Below are 14,535 nucleotides of genomic sequence, written 5' to 3'. Positions count from 1 at the left end.
TCAGAGGAGGAGCAAACAGAGAAGGGGTGTTACAGAACTAACATGGAGGACAAGCTCCCAGGAGCAGGGGTCAAGGATTTGAGGCATGATGGATCTAGAACAGCAGTTCTTAACCTTTGGGCCAAGACCCCTTTGGGGGGTCAGAAAACCCTTTTACAGGGGTCCCATATCAGATATCCTGCATGTCAGATATCTACATTATGATTCATAACAGCAGCAAAATTACAGCTATGAAGTAGCAATGAAATAATTTTATGGTTGGGGTCACCACAACATGAGGGGCTATATTAAAGAGTCACAGTGTTAGGAAGGTTGAGAACCACTGCTCCAGAGGGATCACCTACAGGATACCCAGTCCTTGCAGAGTGGCTCCAGGAACAAGACTGGAGTGTGACAGTGGCCTTAGGATCACAATCAGGGCAAGAAGCCTGCTTAACATCTGATTCAAAGGCAGCTATCTTTAGAAAGGGGGAGTCAGGAAGGTCTGGAGGCAGCCACGAGGAGCAAGGAGACAATTGTCCCACTGCAGGGTTGGGAGAGACACAGCTGCCTCTTGAAAAGAGGTAGAAGCAGTGTTTTAGATAAGACATGTGTTTTCTTTACGGCAGGAAGACGAAGGGATGAGGTTTGTTCTGATAGTGAGTTCCTGGAGGTTTCAAGGGATGGAAAACATGAGAAATGGAGTCAGAAAATCAGATACATAGAGCCATTGAAGAAGGCATGCAAGGGACAGGAAACAATTCATACGAGAAGTCAATCTTCTTGTATGACCCAGGTGAACAAGGGAAAGGGAAACAATGCAAACAGAAAACCATGGTCTCAGGCAGACACAAAAGACACAAGTGGCCAAACAATGACTACTTAAGGAAAAGGGGCATAGTGTGCCTGCTGGGGGAGTTCTGTGTCCTCTGTCTTTTCCAATTGGAAGTCAGGGAGATGTGTTTTTGAAACACTCGAAGCCGGTATCCCACAGTCCAGAGACAGTGTCACCATTTCTCCTGATGGTGAAAAGCATGTGAAGACACTCTGACGGAGGGGATGGGAGTTGTCACGTGGGGAGGGAAGGGAGGCTATATTGGGACGGAGCACTGAAGGGCAGGGTGATTCTCCAGAGACCCGACTCACGTGGCACAGTCGTGAATTTAGGGTGATGCAGTGTCTTGAGGGTGGCGTTTGGTGGCATCTTCCCAAAGACCTTCAGTCTCATGGTTGCTGTTTTGTGGTTGCAAGAGGGCTGCTCCACGCTGCAGTAAGTAGGTTGCAGCCAGGGGTCACACAGAAGGACACACAATTAGGAAATGAGTCTATCTGGAAGAGGGGGTTCAGAGGGAGTTGGGCAGGAATAGAGGGTGATGGGCAGGAGTGTTATAAAAATACATTATATATACAGATGAAGTTATCAAAAAATAAAAAGATCACTTGTGCAGCAGGTCGGTAGAATGACGCATGTCTATAATCCCAACATATGGTTGGCGGAGACAGAAGCATCACTGCAGAGCTTGAAGCCAGCCTGGGCTACAGAGTGAGAGCCTGTTTCAAACAAAACAAAGCAAATCTCTTGTTTAGTCAGGCCTGCTCTTTGTGTCTAAACTGCTTCCGTGAGAACCTGTCTGCTAGTGTAAGAGGCACGAAAGGCAGCTCCCAATGGCCATGGTTGTCCTCTCTGAGGCCACGCCAGATCAGCCAACCTCCCAACACTTGGAGAAGCCCACCCAACTCAGCAGACCCGCAACAACCACCACGGACGCATGAGAAATCGCCAGTTCTTATACAGCACCGAAACCCTTGGAGGATTGTTCCTCAGCATTATTGTCGCCTCAGATAACTGACACAGTCTCCCAGGCTGCGCTCTGACACAAGCCTTACCCCTGTGCGCCCAGCTCATCTGGAGAGAGAACCTCTTCTCATCTGCAAACGCTCTGCACTCAGTAGAGCGCCTGCCCTACAGAGAGCGTTCGGCAAAAGCCCGAGGAGAAGAGAATGAATGAGTGAACCTTTGTTCCACCTGAAGAAAGGAACTCACCGTTTCGTGTGCAACAGGTGCAATTTCCAAAGACCAAACAATGTAATCAAATGAATGTACTCAAGGAAAACCTGGTTCAATAAGATACGTGAAGCAACCATCGCAGATAAAGGACCTCACACTGCAAGCACAGGGGTTATGTTTCAAACAGTGGGCACTTCATTTTACATTTTATTACATCGTGCGGATCAATTTAAAGATAGCCTAAATCCTATAATACCATTTAAAGAACAGAGTGCAAACAAGTGGATATGACTCAGTCTAAATATCCTTACCATTTTATCTTTAGTACACACTGCCAAGCCATTGTGACTGCTGGCATTTCCTAAATAATATCAAGAGGCTTGCAACTTCTGGAAAGGGAGACATTATTTGCATTGATATAGAAAAAAAAAGAGAAAGAGGAAAAGACATTATCTAGTGGGGTGTGTGTGGTGGGGGGTGAGTGTGCCAACATCGTGGATGTGTTAAAGTGTGTCCTCGGGGTTTTTAAGACTGTCCTGTACTCGCTTAGAAAGAACAGGGACGAATGAACCATTGGATCAGCTTAGAGGCCAGGTTCAAAGGTAGGTACTATAAGAAGGATTTTGTCAAACATGCTTAACGATTTTAGCAAATAAACAAATTCTAAATGCTACTATATAAATGCTATGTTTATTTACTTGAAAAATCCTTAGGGAAGATGCTGATGAGCAAGGCGTTCTCCCGAGATTCTAGTGCTGGGTGCTGTCTTCTCAAGAGTCAGCTAGCCTTCAGTCTACAGAGGAATTACTTTTCTCTTGATATTTGAGCTTGTTTTCTTTTGTTTTGCCTTTGAAACTTCCCTGTCCAGTTCTGTTAAGAAGAGTATGCCAGGAGCATGAATTCGACATAAGAATGAAAGAGACTCCATGTAGCCAGAATCGGAATCACCATTGGGGATAAGTACGCCTATCCAAGCTCCTTTCCCGAGAATAGCTCACCTGAGTTGTGGCAACATTTACCTTCTGGATGTGAGAGCATCATTTTCATACCCCTCTCGCTAGTACCAATTACCACATCGGCGCCAAATAGCTTGGAGTCAGAAAAGGTAACAGAGTGTGGATAAGGGATGTTTAAACAGGGCTTAGATGTCGACATAAGAGTTTATCAAACGCAATGAGAGAAGGGTAGGGGAGAGGCACAGTGTAAAAAAGACTTGGGGCTGAACCAGTGGTTAATTGGTTAAGAGCATTTTTTGCTTTGGCAGAGGACCCAAGTTTGGTTCCCAGCACCCACATGGTGGCTCACACCTGTACCAGTTCCAGAGGACCCAAAGCCCACTTCTGATCTCTCTCTGGGTACCAAGCCACACACATGGCTGCACATGAATTACACAAGGTAACTGACCAAGTTCTCATGCCATCTTAACAAGCACATTTTCAATTGTTTTTTATTCCTTTTAAAACTAATTTTATTTTTATGTGTATGAGTGGGGGATATAATTCATGTGCAGCCATGTGTGTGGCTTGGTACCCAGAGAGCAAGCCATGAGGAACAAGTCAGTAAGCAGCACCCATCCACAGCCTCTACATCAGCTCTTGATTCCAGATTCCTGCCCTGCTTGAGTTTCTGTTTTAACTGCTTTCAGTGATGAACTGTTTTATGGAAGATGGTTCCTCCCCACATTGCTTTTGGTCATGGTGTTTTCTCACAACAATAGAAACTTTAACTGATATACCACTCCATCCCTCTCTGCCCATCTCCCATGACAGCAATGGTGCAGAACCTTCTGTAAGCACATGCCTATATTTGCCTCTCTATGGAGCTAGTGAACTCTTCCTTTTCACGTCTCTAGCAACAAACAAAGGCTCTAGTGTACAGTAGACACCTACTGTTGAAACATAACTCCAGGTCCAGGAGATCCAACACCCTCTTCTGATCTCTTCAGGCAACTAGGCATATATCTGGTACATAGACATACATGCAGACAAAACACTCATAGACACATAAAATAAAATAAGTCATTAAACTTTTTTAAAAAGCTAAGAACAATATGCAAAAATTGTATTACGCTGGGTTCCTAGGCCATTATTCTGCATGTATAGAATGCACTTGTGTTAGTATTCAGGCATCATACTGGCCTCAGTTGCAGCAACTAAGATGCCTGAATACTAACACAAAAGAATTGTGATGTGATTTTCATGGGGGTGGGGATTGCATTGAATCTGTAGATTGCTTTTGGTAAGATTGCCATTTTTACTATGTTGATTCTATTTATCTAAGAGCATGGAAGAACTTGCCATTTTCTGATATCTTTTTCAATTTCTTTCTTTAAATACTTAAAGTTCTTGTCATACAGATCTTTCACTTGTTTTGTTAGAGTTATCCCAAGATATTTTATTTTATTTGTGGCTATTGTAAAGGATGATGTTTCTCTGATTTCTAAGCACATTTATCATTTGTATATAGAAGGGATACTTTTTTTTTTAGTTAATCGTGTATCTTGTCACATTACTGAAGCTATTTATCAGCTATAGGAGTTCCCTGGTAGAGTTTTTGGGGTCACTTATGTATACTATCATATCATCTACAAATAGTGAAAGTTGGACTTCTTCCTTTCCAATTTATACCCCTTTAATCTCCTTTCATTGTCTTATTGTTCTAGCTAGAACTTCAAGTACTATATTGAATAGATATGGAGAGAGTGGATAACCTTTTTTCCCTGGTTTTAGTGGAAATACTTTGAGTTTTTTCCATTTAGTCTGATGTTGACTGTTGGCTTGCTGTATATTACCTTTATTATGTGTAGGTATGTTCCTTGTAATATCTGATCTCTCCAAGATCTTTATCTTGAAGGGGGGTTTGATTTTGTTGAAGGCTTTTTCAGCACTTAATGAGATGATCATATGTTTTTTCTTTCAGTTTATTTATATCATAGAGTACATTGACGGATTTTCGTATATTGAACCATTCCTGTCTTTGTGGTATGTCTTTGTGCGTCCTTTGGTATATGCCTAGAAGTAGTATTGCTGGGTCTTGAGGTAGGTTGATTCCCAGTTTTCTGAGAAACATCCATACTGATTTCCAAAGTGGCTGTACAAGTTTGCATTCTCACCAGCAGTGGAGGAGTGTTCCCCTTACTCCACATCCTCTCCAGCATAAATTGTCATTAGTGTTTTTGATTTTAGCCATTCTGACAGGTGTAAGATGATATCTCAGAGTCATTTTGATTGCATTTCCCTGATGTTGAGCAGTTACTTAAATGTCTTTTGGCTGGTGGGAGGTTCTTCTGTTGAGAATCCTATTTAGATCTGTACCCTATTTTTTAATTGGATTATTTGGTATTTTGATGTCTAGTTTCTCGAGTTCTTTATATATTTTGGAGATCAGCCCTCTGTCTGATGTGGGGTTGGTGAAGATCTTTTTCCATTCTGTAAACTACCATTTTGTCTTATTGATCATATTCTTTGCCTTACAGAAGCTTCTCAGTTTCAGGAGGTCCCCATTTATTACCCGTTGCTCTCAGTGTCTGTGCTACTGGTGCTATGTTTAGAAAGTGGTCTCCTGTACCCATGTGTTCAAGGCTACTTTCCTGCTTTCTCTTTTATCAGGTTCATTGTAACTGGATTTATATTGAGGTCTTCGATCCATTTGGACTTGAGTTTTGTGCATGGGATAGATATAGATCTATTTGCAGTCTTCTACTTTGACTGATGAATCTATTTTCTCTATAGTATCTTTACTGTCTGAGATTCTCTCTTGCATCTCTTGCATTCTGTTGGTTATGCTTGCATCCATAGTTCCTGTTCATTTACCCAGATTTTCATTTTTGATTTTCAAAATTCTCTCAGTTTGTGTTTTCTTTATCACCTCTATTTCAATTTTCAAATCTTGAACTGTTTCCTTCACTTGCGTGATTATTTTTTCTTGGTTTTCTTGACTTTCTTTCATTTATTGATTTCTTCCTGTTTTCTGTTTGTCTTTTCCTTCATTTCTTTAAGGGAACTTTTCTTCTCCTCTCTAAGGGCCTCTAACATCTTCTTACATTATTTTTATGGCTGTTTTCTTCTGTTTCATCTGTGTTGGGATGTTCAGGTCTTGCTGTTGTGGAACCAGTAGTTTCTGGTGATGCCATATTGTTCTTCATGTTGTTGAGTGTATTCTTACACTGTTATCTACCCATCTCTTCCTCCAATCATAGTATCTGGACCTGTGGCTCTGGTGGTTGCTCTTCCTCCAGGTGCATGTGTGGCTGTGACTCTGGAGGTATCCATGCTGCAGGGGATGGTGGGGGTGGGCGGGAAGGATGCTGCTGCCTGGTCACTGAGGGGTGCGGTAGGTGCGGGTGGGGCACAGGATGTTTCCCAGGGCTAGGGCTCAGAGAGCAGAGCTGTCCATCCCAGATATCTCTTCCTCCAGGAGTAGGTGTGGCCTGTGGCTCTGGCGGATGCCTATGCAGCAGGGGATGGCAGAGTGGTGACTTCCTGACATTTTTTAAACTATAACACTCTGAGTATGTTTTCATCCTCATCCCGTTACTCTCCTTGCTCCTGTTTGCTAGTTGTCATTGTTCCCCAGTTGTCATTGTTCCCCTACACATGTACGTCTTCTACTTTCATATCATCTGTATATTCATGATTTTGCATATGCATATAAAGTCTAGGACCTATACACATGAGAGAGAAAATGAGGCATTTGTCTTTCTGAGTCAGACTTAATCTGACTGCATATTTCCCTGAAAATTGTATATGACTGCATTTTCCTCATCTTTTTTTCCGGCGTCCTAGGTTGGAGTCTTAACTCCAATATTGTGAGTACCGCTACAGCAAACATCAATGTGCTGGCATCTCTGTGGTAAGTTGGTGTGGATTCTTTTAGGTAGTCCACAGCAGGGTCTCAAGGGAGCTCAATTTATAGATTTTTGAGGACTTTCCACATTGATTTCCATAGTGCCTGTGACAGTTTACACTCCCATCAGCAGTATGTAAATGCTCCCTTCTGCCTTCAAAATGTTAGGGACAGGAGGGCTTGCAGCAGTCTTTCCTGCAGCATCCCACATCTCTGCCATGAGCACTGGCAGAATTAACACTGTCCCTCTGCCATCCACTTGATCATGGTCCCCCACCCCCTGCTTTACTGTCTCTGCCCACCGGATGCTCGGGCCTCTATGCCTCTTGTCCTCATTGTCTTGCATTGACTCTAAGAAACTGTTTTCTGGAAGATCTATCCTACTCCCACAGCCTTCTCCACCCGTTGCCTCTAGGCATGGGGCCTCCACTCCTGAGCTTTCTTCAGCACAGGTGAGAAGGCTCCTTTTGGAGTTCATAATCAGGCATGCAAGGTTGGTCTGATGATGAAGACGGAATGGACGGAGCATGGCTACATTAAGAGGGTGGAGGAGAAAATCCACCTGGCAGGCTTCCTCTCCAAGTTGCTTCTAATTTCCTTGTAGACTACACAACCCATTGATCCCATGGCTTAGCTGAGAACACATGGTATGTGCAGCTGAAGCAGAACACTGGGGTTCATCCACAAGCCAGGCCTCAGGTGCCAAAGGATTAGGGTGGCAGCTGGACCTGGGGAACAAGTGAGTCCCCAGACACTGGGTGGGTGACATTCAGGAACAGGAAGGGGAGAGAGAGTTGAGTGACAATAACCACAAAGTAACCTGGTGTGGCCAGGCTATTTTAAATTCAACAAAGTGTGGTCCAGGTAGCCTGGTTTTCCAGCTGTAGGGTCTTTTGTGCTTTTCTCAGCCAGATAACCCATCCTACTATTAATCCCACCAGTAGAGAAGAAGACCACGGCCACAGTTTGAAGTCAAATTTGAAGCAAGCTTTAAGTACTGACCAGGTGGATGGACTCTGGCCTGGTCCATACCCAGATTCCCAGGGAAAAGAGAGCAAAGTAGAACAACCAAAAAAAAAAATCAGACTTTGTTTATGTGAATATTTTGTACCTCAAGATTTATAAGTTTATTGGGTCTGGTTAAAAATCTATAAAATCTATGAAAAAAAGTTAACTTAATATGAGTAACATTGGGAGTTTATGGTTAAAAAAAAAAATCTATCCCTTTCCTGCCCTGAAAATAAGATTTATTACAGATAGGATTTTAAAACACTGTTTGTTTAATAATGTAATAAAGCTGCATCTCCATGCGTTCATATGCAAGGACATACTTTGTGCTGGTAGCCAACCTTTGCAGCATGGGAGCCACCCAGACGGTTTGGTTTTAAGAAATGAAGGGATGATAGGGAAGAGCCGAGGTCTGCAAATGTGTGGCAGGACTAGAAGTTCTAAAGACCGCCCAGTTGCGATGGCGGACCCTAGCAGTTTTGGAAATGCCTGGGCCGGGTGATAGTCACCAGAAGACCCAGCCACAGGGAAATGGAGCAGGCTGGGATCTGGAAGGCAGGCTGTATTTATGCAGCTGAGGGTGGGGCTGAAGAGGTGATCCAAGCCCCTTGAAAAAAACCAAAATGATTGTAAATGAATCCTAGATACTGAGCTTTGAATTGTTCGTACTGTTGGAGTTTGGTTTTGCCTTACGTGAATTGTGGTTGTGCCTTGTATCTTCCCTCTTGAAGTAAAAACTGGTACTTTAGTTTTGATACTCCAGGAGCACATAATTGAGAGATTTTAAGCTTTAAGAGGAAAGTTTGAAGTTTTACTGAAAATTTCAATTAAAGACCTGGATATTTTAAAGGACCAGCTTTAAAAATGCTTCCATTTAAAAAGCTATGGGATGTTTTAAGTTTATAAGATGTTTTATACTATTACTATTTAAATTTAAAAATAAATTTTAAAAAGTGTTTGGTTGGAAGCATCACCTCAGCTCCCTGGCACCCCTTTATCCAAAGAGTCTGGAATGTGCAATTGGGGGCTTCACCCCAGTTCCTGGCATCCATTTTGGAACGTTGGGTGGAAAATACCATTTCAAGCCACCTCCCCTGGGAGTTGCCACAGTCCAGACTTCACCTCCAAGAAAGCTGGCCAAACAGTGACCCCTCTCCACAGAGGGTCAAGACCACCCCCACAGGCTATTTAAACTGCCCCCCAGAGAACAAACACGTGGTCTTCCCTTTTCCCTCTCTGTGTTTTCCTGGGGGCCGCCTGGAAGCACTGGGATCCATTAAACCTGGGCTTCTTCTAATTCAGTCTTATTTGGTTTGATTTGGATTATTGCACTGGCAGAAAGGCTTATTGGGGGAAAAAAAAACCTTAACAAAAAGGTTAAAAATTAAGGCCACAGCTCTGAGCACCAAGTACTTTAGTGTTTACACCGGAAACTGGGGTATTCCTATCTTATGATGCAGCAGACAATGTCCAAAGCCGTCTGGCAAAGGGCTTGAAGCGGCTTCTCAGTCTATGAGGCGCAACACTTTGGGGGGTGGGGGGTGTCAAAAGACCGTTTAGGTCCTTTTAAGGAGCACCTACATGTTGGATGTTTGTGATTCATAAGAGTGGCAAACCACAGCTGTGGAACAGCAATGAGAATGATTTTACCGTTGGGGAAACCATACTGAGGATCCCAGCATTGCAAAGGTTGAGAACCATTGACTTAGAGAATGCCTCTTCTAACCTAAGGCCTGTTCATGCTTAAGAATGCATGTCTAGCTTCCTTATCCTTGCTAACTTTGTTAAGCCTAAGTGATTCTGATAAACCGAGTCCTATATGAAGCTGTTATATTCTGTAAGGGTGTGATCTAAGAGGACAGGAAATTTCCCAGTCTCTCTGTGCACTGTGGCTATGAGTTAAAAGTTTTATTTGGCTATTAAAAGGGGTTTCTGTTAGCATTCGGACACACCTGGCCTTCCCCTGGAGACCTGGCAGAGTGTGTCACCCTGTACACATGCTCTCGCCAGTACTCAGATACTCGGATGGTGGGTACTGACCCTGATGTCTTCAACTGCGTAACTGTAACTGTGCCCCCTTTAGTTTACCTTCTTCTCCTTCTCCTTCTCCTTCTCCTTCTCCTTCTCCTTCTCCTTCTCCTTCTCCTTCTCCTTCTCCTTCTTCTTCTCTTTCTTCCCTTCCTCCTCTGCTTCCTTCTCCTCCTCCTTCTTCTCTTCTTCCTCTTCCCCTCTCCCAGCCTCTTTCTCTGGCTCTCTGCAACCCCCTTCTCTCCCTTCCCTCCCTGCAATAAAACTCTACCAACTGGGTCACCTGTCTGTGCTGGGGCCCCTTGGCCAAGGTTCCTCTTGCTTCAGTACAGAAATTGTTATCTTGGGGGCTGGAGAGATGGCTCAGTGGTTAAGAGCATTGCCTGCTCTTCCAAAGGTCCTGAGTTCAATTCCCAGCAACCACATGGTGGCTCACAACCATCTGTAATGAGGTCTGGTGCCCTCTTCTGGCCTTCAGGCATACACACAGACAGAATATTTTATACATAATAAATAAATAAATAAATATATAAAAAAAGAAATTGTTACCTTTTAAAGCAATAAAACTCTCCCAGCAGGAATACTGTTTTCATGGCCTGTCTGTCTTGGGGCCCCTTGGCTATAATCTGCCAAGGTTCCTCTCTTTTAAACTTTACAGAAAAATAACTATAAAGTCCTTTTGCGAAGGTCAGGCATTTTGGCAAAAGCCCCCATTCCCTCAAGGGCTTGGAAAAAGTTCCTACTTGCTAAAAAAAGGAGTCCTGATCTCTGGCAAAAGGAATCTGTAGCCCTTTCATGGTGAACTGTTGGGTTTCAGCTCAAGGTTCTTTTGCAAGTAGTGCTATGAGGATTCAGTGTCCTTCTGCCCAGAGATCAATGAGTAACCAGACCAAGCAAGAGGATTGTCTTTTATAATGATTCTTTACTAGTAGCTTCTACATCCAATACATTAAGGGGGTTCACACTCTTAGTACGCATGTGAGGATCATGATAGGCAATACACAAACAATTCAATATCACAATTATTAATCCTACTAATCCTAATACATAAAACCAATTTCTAACTTCCACTTGACTTACCAATTATCTATAAAACACTTCTTAGCCTTAATACAGCTCATCAATTAACATTTTCTAATCTTATCAATTATCCATAAAATATCTCTTAACATTTCACACACCAAACATACGTAGTAAGGCATCTATTCACACTCTTAACATTTTACGCACGCAGTAAATAGCATCATACTGTTAATTCAGTCCAAAAAGGACTTTTTGAATTTCTTCAGGCTGGATGCCTGCCTGTACTGGGTGTCTGCCGCAAAGCTCAAAGTCTTGACCCCGTAGTTTGTGTGGTCTGGCGATGGTCTGCTCTCGGGAGATAAGGCGTTTGGCCTGCTTTCAGTCAGGAGGAGAAGCTTTGGGATGGTAAAGCGTTTGGAGGACCTCGCTTCGTGGCTCAGCAGCGTGCCAGAGCCATCATGAAAGTGAGATAACTGCCCTGCTCCTGCCTTTCTTTTTATCCCGTTTGAAACTGCCTCTCGGCCGATCCTTGTGATAGCTAGATATCCTAGGCTATCAGTATCGACTGGCCACAGAAGGGTGGGGGTCCTTCTCGTGTGACAAGATTACTAGTCCCAGCACCCTGGCCTGTGAGTTGCTTTGCCTTGGACTCCAAATCCCAGCATGCAAGGGGTCATGACCAGTCCCACAGGGTACTTTAGGGGCCTCCTAGAGGAGGAACACATGGGTTTTTTGGGTCTGCATGGGATCCCTCCTGTTCTATTACTAACTGTATAAATTCTGCCCATGGTCCTGTAATATATACGCTATCAGACAACCTCCTTACGTATTTTCGACAATTGTTCAGTTATGAAAATCTTGCTGTGTATGCTTTGAGACAGTTGGCACTGCCCTCTCGTTTGAGAACAACTCTTGCCTGGGGTCACATCTTCCCAGAGAGCAGAAATAATTGCTCTGACAGACTTTAAAAGGGACTGAAGGAAAAACAGGTACACAGACATCCGATACCCTTTCATCCTGGCTCATGTCCACGGACAGCTATGTGAACATGGGTTTACTCACCTCGTACGGAAAAACTACAAAAAATCAACATGAAATTGCCCAGTTGCTGGAGGCCATATGGCTGCCACTTGAAGTGGCCATAATTCACTGGCCAGGACACCAAAGAGACAAAAGTCCCCAACTCAAGGCAACAACTTCACAGCTCAAGTTGTCAAAGAGGCTGCTCTCGGGGAACCCAAACCCCAGACCATCCTGGAGCCTTCTGCTGTCCCTGGGCCCCACACTACCTCACTGAAAATGTACTGGTACCACCCAGAAGAAATCAAGCCATATTCTTATTTGGTAGCTCAGGAGAGTCTCAAGAGATGATGGATCTTACCTGATGCAAGAATCTGCATGCCGAAGGTACTGAGCCAAAGTGGGCTTGCATCACGCCCTGCACTTGTCTGTCATCTATATCTCAGAACGCATTCCCCCCCCCCCACCTCAGGTCTGGCTTCATGGACACTGAGCAAAACTTCAGAGCATTTCAGACTGCTGCCTGACCTGTGCCCACGTAAATGAGCAAAGGGGAACATGCTTCCTTCAGGACAATGGAGCCAGGTATTGTACCTGGTGAATTTTGGGAACTGAACTTCACTGAAATCAAGCCAGGACTGTAGGACTGAAAATAATGCTGGTCTTCGTGGATACTATCACGGGGTGGGTAAAGTCCGCTCCAGCCCTAGTGGAAACGGTCCAAGTGATAGCTAAGAAATTGATAATGGAAATTATTCCCAGATTTGGCCTCCCCATATCTCTGGGGTCCAACAACGGCCTGGCCTTCACACCCAAATTATCTCAATTGCTCTCTAAGTCTCTTAACATAAAATGGAATCTCGTATATGCAACCAAGTCTTTTTAAAAAAATATTTATTTATTTATTTATTTATTTATTTATTATGTATACAATATTCTGTCTGTGTATATGCCTGAAGTCCAGAAGAGGGCACCAGACCCCATTACAGATGGTTGTGAGCCACCATGTGGTTGCTGGGAATTGAATTCAGGACCTTTGGAAGAGCAGGCAATGCTCTTAACCACTGAGCCATCTCTCCAGGCCCGCAACCAAGTTTCATGGTGTGGAAATTTCCACTTGTGGTACCAGGTCAAAGGCTCAGAGAAAGACACTGGAGTGTTTCAGATGTCAGAGTTTGAAATTAGGAATGCTCAACCCATTTACTATTTATGTAATTTAATATTTTATTTTTAATAGCACCTTAAATAGTAATAAGATCCTATGTAGGATTTTCACACATATGCTTCATTTGTTTAAGTATTTCCCACTTTGCCTCTTTTCCTCCCCCCACTGCCTTCCTGCTTTCATTTTTCTTATTCCCCTGTTATAGATGTGCAAAGCAAGGTGTAAGAGGGCACACTCTCCTTCATACTATGTTTCTTTTTCCAGTTTTGCACGTGAGCGCATGTATGGCTTGCACATGTGTGTGTGTGAATGCATGGCTGTGTGTGCATGAGGCCCAAGGTTGAAGTCTAGAATAATCCCAATTGCTTTTCCATCTGATTCAATGAGGCAGAGTCTCACTATGAGACTCAGAGCACCCCAATATGCCCAGCCTTGCTAGCCAGCTTGCTCTGGGGATCAAGGAGGATTGCTCTTACCCAAGAGTAATCATCTGGGAAGCAGTCAACCTGGAGATCAAACCCTGGCACTTTAACATCAGACCCCATCCTCACAACCTATTGGTAACATTTTTTCTCCCAGAAAAATACATGTACGCTTCTAAAAAAAAACTGGCTAGACATAGTGGCACATTCCTTTAATCTCAGTACTCAGGAGGCAGAGGAAGGGGAATCTGTAAGTCTACATAAGTGAGTTTTGGGATTATATAGATCCTGTCTTAAAATATAAACAAACAAACAAATAAATAATAAAAAGCTGTACTTGTTATTTTTTTCAAATTACATGCACGCGTGTGGGTTTGTGTGCATGAGTACAGGTGCCTGCGGAAGCCAAGCTGGAGCCAGCATGTCCGAGAGCTGCCCCACTTGGGTTCTGAGAGTCAAACTCAGGTCCTCTGGAGATCATTAGACACTCGTTAACCACCCAGCCATCTCTCTGGTCCACAGGAACACTCTTTTTGTTTGTTTGTATTTTGGTTTTTTGAACCAAGATTTTTCTGTGTACTCTTGGCTGTCCTGCAACTTACTCTGTAGACCAGGCTGTCCTCGAATTTACAGAGATCCCCTGTCTCGACCTCCCGAGTGCTGGGATTAAAGGCGTGCGCTGCCCGTCTGAACCCACAGGAACACTCTTAAGAATTGGTATTTGAGACCCTTAAAAGCCTCTTTTTATTCAAGTCTCATGGGCCCAGTCCTAGTTTCTTGGCCTACTCATATTTACTTCCACTTAGATAGAGAGAGCACATGGCACCTGTTTTTCCCGAGTCTGGGTAATCTTACTTCATACACTGTTTTCTAGCTCCATCTTGTTCTGGAATATTACATTATTCTTTGCGGTTGAATAAATTCCATTGTATTACAATCACATTGTATTCCAGTGTACCGCATTTTTAGTGACCACTCACCTTCAACCTCTAGATTTAAATGTCCTACTCTTACAGGAATCTACATTGTCATGAAGA

This window comes from Microtus ochrogaster, chromosome 4 (genome assembly GCF_000317375.1).
Source record: "Microtus ochrogaster isolate Prairie Vole_2 chromosome 4, MicOch1.0, whole genome shotgun sequence".
Taxonomy (NCBI): Eukaryota; Metazoa; Chordata; class Mammalia; order Rodentia; family Cricetidae; genus Microtus; species Microtus ochrogaster.
This window is presented reverse-complemented; position numbering follows the sequence as displayed.